Source organism: Oryx dammah, unplaced genomic scaffold (genome assembly GCF_014754425.2).
Source record: "Oryx dammah isolate SB20612 unplaced genomic scaffold, SCBI_Odam_1.1 HiC_scaffold_28, whole genome shotgun sequence".
In the NCBI taxonomy this organism is placed as follows: Eukaryota; Metazoa; Chordata; class Mammalia; order Artiodactyla; family Bovidae; genus Oryx; species Oryx dammah.
Genome location: NW_024070212.1, coordinates 116,299,122 through 116,309,063, shown reverse-complemented (window position 1 = coordinate 116,309,063; position 9,942 = coordinate 116,299,122).

Here is a 9,942-nt window from a genome sequence, read left to right as displayed (position 1 = left end):
GAGCACGAGAGCCCACTCCAGGATTCTTGCACGGAGAGTCCCATGGACAGAGGAGCCCAGCGGGCCACGGTCCATAGGGTTGCAAAGAGTGGGACGTGACCGAAGCAGCGCTGCACACGGAGAGCCTGTTGCGCAACTAAAATAAAAAACTGTCCCCACAGACTATGGGGAAAACGTCTTGTCTTCGACGGTGTGACCATCCGTCATCAAATGTCACTCTTACAAAACATAGTTGCTCAACCTTACGGCCCGTGTTTCATGAAGGGTGTCTGGTGAACAAAATGATGCTTATTTAAGAAGCTGGCTATGGATAAATAGGGCTCAGAAAAATCACACAGTCAGCAGTCTGTATTTTGACTGAAACTTATTTAAACTTATTAATCTTAATTCAAATTAAATTTACTATTTAATTGAAAAATTAAATATTTAAATTAAAATTATTCCACTATACGTTCTTCTGTCTGATAGCCCGGCTTGGGGCCTCCTGGGACTTGTCTCGGTTTGAATCCCCCCTGCCCCCTGTCGCCCGTATTTGTGTTACAGACTCGCACTCACGCATCCTGTGTGATCTCTGTGAGCTTTAGCTGTTTCCAGACGAGGTAATCTGGTAAATATTTCCCGAGTGCACGGCGGCAGCAGGAGCCTGCTGTGTCGTGGGAGCACGGCAGCCCAGAAAGCCAGCGTCCTGCTGAAACAGTGCAGGTGGAGTGGATCTGCCCAGTAGGCATAATTCTGAATCTTTCTTCCCTGCAAGACGGCCTCTGAGTGCTTGATTCCCTGTCTCTGTTTAGCAGCCCAAAGCGTTCAGCTGGGTGAATTTCTGCCCGTTCATGGAGTTTTCACTGGGATCAGGAAACAGAACACTTCCGCAGACCCCTTGGCTCTTCCTTGCACACCCAAGGGTCACTTGTGTTGGCTTCTCCCAGGGCAGGTGGTTTGACCTGCTCTGGCATCTCACACCGGGGGCCCCGTACTGTGCGCTCCTGAGTGTCTGCTCTGCCCCGGCCGCAGAGCGCGGCTGTGCTCTGTTCCTCGGAGCGCTCTGTGTGGTCTTGTTGCTGGACCTTGCTCTCCGCAGGACTGGATTCTGATTCACAGTTTATTTACTCTGCTGCTGATGGACACGAGGCAGGTTTCCAGTTTTCACCGAACACGGACGGTGCTCCTGTGTCGCCTGGGCATGGCTCCGGGGAGCTCGCGTGAGCCTCTGTAGGTGTGTCTGCATGGTACCCTTCATGCATGGCTCCAGGGAGCCTGCGTGAGCCTCTGTGGGTGTGTCTGCGTGGTATCACTTGTGCATGGCTCCGGGGAGCCCGCGTGAGCCTCTGCGGGCGTGTCTGCGTGGTATCCTTCACGCATGGCTCCGGGGAGCCCGAGTGAGCCTCTACAAGTGTGTCTGTGTGGTACCCTTCATGCATGGCTCTGGGGAGCCCGTGTGAGCCTCACAGGCCGCTTTGAGCATCCCTTTCCCATAGTTGTTTCTCCCGCCCACTCTCAAGGCAGCACCTGAGAGGTCTGGTCGTTCCACCCTTGCTGGTGCCAGGTTCTGCTCTGCTTTATATTTTTGACTTTTGTGGGATCCTGTTGTGGGCTTGATTTGCATTTCCTTAGTATTTCAGTTGCTGAGAACCTCTTCCTGTGATGATTGACCGTTTGAAGTCCTGTTTTGTAAAAATGCCTGTTCATAGTTTTTGCCCATTTTTTATTTGGGTTGTTTGCCTTTCCTTTATGATTAGCAAATTACTTATTTTGGATTCTGATCCTTTGTTGGATGTATTGGGCAGATTAGCTTCTGCTCTCTGGGTTACCTTTTTCCTCTTCCGCTGGATCTCTCAACAGACTGAAGTTCTTCGTTCTGATACAATATAATATGTCATTTTCTCTCCTCCACGGTTAGTGCCTCACACTTCTAAATTATTACATAGGTTTAAGGAATCTTCGTCTGCCCACAGATCTTTTCCTTAAGCTTTTGTCTTCTAGGTGAGGCTTTCTCATCTTGCCTTTAACATTTAGGTCTGTGGTCTATCTTCACACTAATTTGCTTGTTGATGTGGTGTCCAGGTCATAGTTCATTTCTGTTTCCATAAAGATCCTAGTAACTCAAGCACTGTTTATTGAAAAGACCTGCCTGTTTCCCTGTGGGTTTGGAATGCAGGCTTTGCTGTAACCATATTACTATGTGTGTGCTGGGCTCAGTCTAGAATATTCTGCTCCTTGTTTTATTTATCTACTCTCTCACAGTGTCTTAATTTCATAGGTTTACAATGCGTATGTTAGCCGCTCGGTCTTGTCCAAGTCTTTGCAACTACATGGATGATAGCCCAGCAGACTCCTCTGTCCCTAGAGTTCTTCAGGCAAGAGTATTGGGGTGGGTCGCCACCGCCTTCTCCTGTACAGGGTATATGCCTCCATTTGTTTAGACCTGTGACTCGTAATTTGTTTCATGGACTTCCGTGTAGCTCAGATGATAAAGAATCTGCCTGCAATGCAGGAGACCTGGGTTTGATCCCTGGAGAAGGGGAAGGCTGCCCTCTCCAGTATTCTTGCCTAGAGGATCCCACGGACAGAGGACTTTGGCAGGCTACAGTGTGTGGGGTCACAAAGAGTTGGACATGACTGAGCGGTCACACCACTACTGTAATGTTTCATAGCTTAAAAGAGTCCTTACATATATACCTTTTGGTAGACTTAGCCCTGGATATTTGCGATTTTAGATGTCATTGTCAATGGTATCTTTTTAAAAGATGGTACCTTTTTATTTTCTATGTGCTTATTGCTGGTATGTAGAAATACAGTGGCTTTTGCATGTCAGCCTTGTACCCTGTCATCTGGTTAAGTTCATTGAGGAGTTTTGACGGTTATTAGTGAATTGTTTTGGGCTTTCTGTGTGTGCAGCATATCGTCTATGAGCAGTGCAGTATCTTGCCTTTCCCCTCCTTGTGCCTTTCGTTTCTTTTTCTTGCCTTGTTGCATTGGCGAGCATTACCAGCGTGGTGCTGAATGGACATGGTGTGGGGACACCCTGGTCTCCCGCTTGATGCCGGGAATGGCTCTCCACTGTCCTCGGCTGATGACTTGCTTCCTTCATCCTGCTTTGCGGTGCTGCAGGCTCTGGCTCTTGGTTCTCTTTTTGGGCTCGCTGGCAGCATGCTGTTTCTCCACCAGCCTGGCAGGCTGAGGCCACGGTGGGGAAGAGCATGGAGTCTGAGCTGCGGTTGTTTCTTGTCCATGTGACGGGATGCAGAGGATTGCAGAGAGTGGCAGAGCGTGTCCTCTTTGTGGTTTTGCTTAATAAGATTTTTTAAAGAATGTTCTCTTAAGGATTTATAGTTTCTAAGACTTCTACCCTTTGGAACATTTATGGCTTATTTTGTGAAATTAGGTCAACTGAAATTTCCAAGGGCCGCTGCAGGAGGGAAGAACTATGGGTGATTCTTGATTCAAAGGGTTTGGTGAAGGAAATGTGAGCACACCCAGGCAGGGGTGATGCGTTTGGTCTCATCTGTTTCGTATGGAGCAGAAATAAATAAAGAGTTGTCTTCATATAAATACATGCATAGTGTCAGAGATTGCTTATTTGTGGATGATCATTTCTGTCTTTGTAAAAGTGCTACTGACTTAGAATTACACATTCCTTGCTAGTGTTCACCTTCACAAATGTGGGCTTTAATTTATATGATAAATCAGGAAAGAATGAAGTTATAAATGCAGTTTCTTTTGTAGTCATCACATATTCAACATTTGTCTAATATTTACCAGAAATATATAATTCAGTTAGAGCTGTGCAGATCTAAATTTAAAATGTTATCCATGAATAGTTCTCACAAACCTTCAGTTCAGTTCAGTTCAGTCGCTCAGTCGTGTCCGACTCTTTGTGACCCCATGAATCACACTACGCCAGGCCTCCCTGTCCATCACCAACTCCGGGAGTTCACCCAGACTCACGTCCATCGAGTCGGTGATGCCATCCAACCTTCTCATCCTCTGCTGTCCCCTTCTCCTCCTGCCCGCAATCCCTCCCAGCATCAGAGCCTTTTCCAATGAGTCAACTCTTCGCATGAGGTGGCCAAAGTATTGGAGTTTCAGCTTTAGCATCAGTCCTTCCAAAGAACACCCAGGACTGATCTCCTTTAGAATGGACTGGTTGGATCTCCTTGCAGTCCAAGGGACTCTCAAGAGTCTTCTCCAACACCATACTTCAAAAGCATCAATTCTTCGGCGTTCAGCTTTTTTCACAGTCCAACTTTCACATCCATAGTTGACCAATGGAAAAACCATAGCCTTGACTAGACGGACCTTTGTTGGCAAAATAATGACTCTGCTTTTGAATATGCTATCTAGGTTTGTCATAACTTTCCTTCCAAGGAGTAAGTGTCTTTTAATTTCATGGCTGCAGTCACCATCTACAGTGATTTTGGAGCCCCCCAAAATAAAGTCTGACACTGTTTCCCCATCTATTTCCCATGAAGTGATGGGACCAGACACCATGATCTTCGTTTTCTGAATGTTGAGCTTTAAGCCAACTTTTTCACTCTCCTCTTTCACTTTCATCAAGAGGCTCTTTAGCTCCTCTCCACTTTCTGCCATAAGGGTGGTGTCATCTGCATATCTGAGGTTATTAATATTTCTCCAGGCAATCTTGATTCCAGCTTGTGCTTCCTCCAACCCAGCGTTTCTCATGATGTACTCTGCATATAAGTTAAATAAGCAAGGTGACAGTATACAGCCTTGATGTACTCCTTTTCATATTTGGAACCAGTCTGTTGTTCCATGTCCAGTTCTAACTGTTGCTTCCTAACACACACAAACCTTAAACTCCTCTAATGTTTGAGATCTTAATACCAGGTGTTGTCTATGTGTGTGTGTGTGTGTGTGTATGTTTTAGAAAAACAATAATCTACTGGTTAGTAAAGTGTCGTCAGACATTTACATCAAGAGGAAAGGAACTGTTTCACACTTGAATTTTATTTTGTGAAGAGGTTAAATTCCTAGTTAATTTTTACGTTGGGTTGTCCACTGAAGCAATGCTGGTGCAGTGGGGCGGGGCAGAGGAGAAATGTGGTTACACCAGGGGCCACAGTATTGGTGGGTCATCCTCTTAGACTGAATAGAAAAGCCTTGCTCTCCTTGTGGGGTTGGGGTGGTTTGCTTCCTTTGTTAGGAGTTAATTTAGTTTTCAGCTGTAAAACAGTTTGCTCTTAACTTGTCATTTTCTCCTATGCCCTGGCATCTTCATGACAGTGAGCAGGGTCCTCATGTGACCCAGGAACCCCGAGGGTTCACAGGCGCCCGAGTCACCCACAGAGTCCTTATGTAACCCAGGGTCGTACTGCTCAGAGAGGGCAGGAGACCGGCCTAGGGTCGTACCGCTCACTGGGAGATGCGGGGCTGGACAGAGCTCAGCCCCCAGCTCCAGACGGATGGGCGCTCTGCAGGGACAGACGAGTGCCTGCTGGCTCCACGGCACCTCCCGTGAGCGCAGGAGGCAGACGCTAATCTGATGGGGGCACCTGCGGGGGCACGTCAGGGAGCTGGGGAGTTCCCAGCAGTGCTGCCTCTCGGCGGACCTGCGTCAGTCCCCCTGAGTGTAACGCTCGGGCCCCGTCCTGACCCCTCACAGCACCTCAGCTGGCCTCTAGGCGTCCGGCCCCGGCCCGGCCAGGAGGCGTGCATCAGGGCTGAGCCCTGGGGACCCCCTGGCAGTCAGTCTCGCCGGCTGCTGAGGGCTGCCCCTTGCGTCCTGCCTCCAGACTCCCCCTCCTGCGCTCTCCAGATCCTTCCAGGGATCTCTCTTTGCCCAGATCGTTCAGGGGCCTTTTCTGTCACCTGTGACCCTGAAGCCCTGGCGGGTACGCCTTCCTCCTCACAGGCCTATGTTCTGGAACCCGAGTTCTTGCCTTGCTCTGCACTCTGGAGAGAAGGGCTCACTGTCCAGGCACTGGCATTGTGCCTTGCCAGTTTGGGAACTGGTTCCTCCATCTCCTGGCTCCTTGTCCACAGTTTCAGACTCTATCCTCCAACCCAGCTCCCGCTGCCTTTCTCCCAGGGGAGCCAGGGGCCCTGGCGCAAGCTGCTCTGAGACGGGCATGACCCGCGCCGAGCGGGGGCTGACGTCCCTGGGCTAGCAGGGGCCGCTGATGGCCACGGCGGACCCCTGGCCCAGGGAGGTGCCCTCTGGAGGAAGAGGCGCATCTCCGTTCATGCCGTCGCCCTGGCCTGTCCTGGGCCCGGCCCCACGTCTCAGTACTCCTCCAGTGCCCTTCTGCTTCCCCCAAAACAGAGGGCATGGTGTCATGCAGAGGGCATCGTTTGTGAGAGAACTGGATACTGCACACCCCAGATCAAAGGGAATGTCTCACGCAGTCACAGGGTTCCACGGGTCCCCCTGTCAAAACCGCACAGCCACCTCTGGGCATTCCAGTGCGTGTCGCAGGGTTTGCAGGGGAAGCCGGCCTGGCAGGGCGCCTGCCAACAGTCCCTGGGTCTGGGTGCTCAGACTCGTTATCCGACTGTGTTTACCTCATGTAGGTTTGAATATTCTGTAAGACCAAAGCTTGCTTTCTTTAAGCAAGAGAAGTTCACAATAAAACTCTGTAAAATCTTAAATTTAAAACATCTATATGAACATGTGTGTGGTGGTTTTTTTTTTTTTATATTTAAAAAGTTTGTATTTCTTACTCTTCATATGTCCAAAAAACAAACAGTTAAAACCAACCAGGATGTGGGAGAAACCAAAGTGAAATACACACACTGGCAAAGGAACGGAGTTCTAGCACAGGTACGTGAGCCCCTGCACTGAGGGGTGCAGAAGAGCTGCCCGGGGTCACCGTGGGGCCTGGGGACCGTGTCCTGACCACACGCTGCGAGGCTGGAGGCAGGAACTGGGCGTGAATTCTGAGTCTTGTCACGTGTGTGCCACGTGTGGGTGGGCCAGCTGATCTGAAAGCACTTTATACTAGAGTTGTATCCTGGAGGTGAACAAGTAAGCAGATGGATTGTAACCAGTAAGAACCAGGTTTCTCACTGTTGGAGAAATCAGTGAAAATCGGGAAGGGAGGAGACTGAACTCGGCCTGTGATGTTGGGTTGGATCTGAGGTGTCAGTGTGAACTCATGATTTAACCAGTGTGTGGAATATGGGTGTGTGAGTTTGCATCCAGCGTCCCGTGTGCAGGGCGGGTCCTACGGCGGTGGCACCCAGCTCTCGCTGCCCACATGCAGTTCTCCAGAAAAGGGAGCCAGGACTCCCCGGAGAAATAGTTGATTCCTAGGCTGTGGCAGGGGTATCTCGTGGAACTGTGGAAAGTAAGGCAGTGCCAAAAAAAAGATAAAAGTTGGGGATGGGGGCTTGTCAGAAAAACATAGGAGCTCCCAGTGGCCAAAGCTTGAACGACAAAATAAATAATGATGGTTGTGATGATCACGCACAGAATAAAATAAAAATCCATAATTTCATAATGATGCAAACAGATGATTAAACAGCAAGATGGTCAAGTGACAGGCCCTCCTCGCAGTGGAATTCTGATAATCGATACGTGCAGAAGGAGGGGAGTTAAACATCACTCTTGGGCAGATAACCAAGACAGGGAGAGTTGCAGATGGGATGCGGTGGGCGTTGCAGCCACGAAGAAGCCCAGGGTACTGATTCTGGTCTTTCTCTCCTGGAGTGAGCTTCGATAGTCGGGGTCTTTTAGGGCGTTTATTTATTTCACCCAGATTGTCAGATTTATTCACATAAAGTTGTTCATCATCTCCCCTTATCATCCACTTAGCATCCGTGTGGTCTGTGGTTAATTCCCTCTTTTTCTGCATTTTGTCGATTTGCTGCTTCTTTCTCTGATTTTTTCATGATCTGTTTAGCTAGGCTCAGATGGTAAAGAATCTGCCTATAACGCAGGAGACCTGAGTTTGATTCTTGGGTCAGGAAGATCCCATGGAGGAGGGAATGGCTGCCCACTCTAGTATTCTCGCCTGGAGAATCCCATGGATAGACAACCCTGGTGGGCTACAGTCCATGGGGTCACTAAGAGTTGGACACGACTGAGCAATTTTACTATTGCAAAGAATCAGCATTTAGTTTCATTGATTTTTATATTTTGTTGATTTCTGCTTTTTGCTATTGTCTTTTTTTCTGCTTATTTGGGGTCTGATTGATCCTTTTTCTAGTTTCTTACAGTGAAACCTGAAGTCACTGACTTGAGACCTTCATCTCTGACACAGGTTTTCAGTGCAACAAACGTCCCTCTCAGCACTACGTATTGTGATATGTTGTGTTCCATTTTTGTTCATTTCAAAATACTTCATAATTCCTGTTTTACTTTTTCCTTGGACCCATGAAGCGTATTCTTTAGCTTTGGTTTTAGATATCTGGTCTATTACATTTGTTAGATGTTTGGCTTTCCAGATATCTTTCTGTTACTGATTTCTAATTTAATTTCATTTTAGGAAATGAATGAAATTAAATTCATTTTATCAGAGGACAGTCTTTCTATATCTTGGCTTGAGCGCTTTTAAAGTTGCTGAGGCTTGTTGGATGGCCCCAAAGACGGCCTCTCTTGGTCAGCTGCATGTGCATTTAAGAGAGCGTAGGGCATGTGCCTTCTGCTGTTGTCCGCAGTGTTCTATAAATGCCATCTTGATCAGGTTGGGTGATGGTACTGTTCTCGTCTTGCACGCTCTCACTAATTTTCTGTCACTTGTTCTAACCACTACCACGAGCAGGGTGTTGAAGTTTCCAGCTACAGTTTTTCCACTTCTCCTTAGACAGACTTTCTCCCTTTACTGTCTTTTGCTTCATGTGTGAAGCTCTTGTATCAGGTACCTACGTGTTTAGGAATGTTACGTCCTTTTGGTGAGTTGACCCCTCGGTCGTTATGAAATGACCTTCTTTGTCCCTGGTAATATTCTTTCTTAACATTTACCTTGTCTGAGTAAATGTTAGCCATTACAGCTTTCTTTTGAGGAGTATTTGCATGCTGTATCTCTTTCCATCTTTTACTCTTAACCTGTTTGTGTCTTTATAAATAAAACCTGTTCCTTGTAGGCAGATAAAGCTGGGGCCACGCATCTTGGGGAAGATTTGTTTTACAGTGAAATGCGTGCCCTCTTGGCCCCCGTTTTCAGTCCTTCCCCGCACAAGTCCTCTTTTACTCCGGAAGCAGGGTCTGGCTGTTTCACCCACTCTGGCAGCATCTGCCCTTTGAACTGGGGGTGTTTAGACTGTTGGTCGTTGACACCGTTTGGCTTAAAGCGACCGTCTTGCTTTATGTCTTCTGACTGTCACTTTCCTGCTCTTTTTATCTTTTTCTGGCTTCATTTGGATTGAGCGTTTTTACCACTGTGTTCTATTTCCCTTACTGACTTGTTAGTCACTTGCTGACTAGTTAGTCAGTCATTTTTTTAAGTAGAGGTTTAGGATCTATGGTCTACACTTCAGCCTGTCATGGTTTTATCTTCAAGGGTAAGCCACTCCCTGTCTCGCGTAACAGCACACAGCAGTACGCCTCTCTTCCCCCCATCCTGGGCTTTGTGTTGTTTCTGACAGATGTTTTCTTAGTACATATAACTTCTTAATACATTGTTATTTTTGCATTAAACTGTTCTCTTTAAAAGAGATTCAGCATCAGAGAAGAATCGTTTAATTTACATGTACAGTTCTCATTTCTGAAACTCCTCTCTCCTCTCTGTGGATCTGTGTTTCCATCTGACCTTGTTTTCCTTTTGCCTTTGAGATTTCTTTTAGTGCAGGTCTGCTGGTAAACATCTCTATTTCACCTTTGTTTTTGAAAGATTTTTTTCATGGGGTGCAGCATCCGAGGCAGGGAGTGTGAGTGTGTGTGTGTGTGTGTGTGAGAGTGTGTGTGTGTGAGAGTGTGTGTGTGTGAGTGTGTGTATGAGAGTGTGAGTGTGTGGGTGTCTCAGTGTGTGTGTGTGTGTGAGTGTG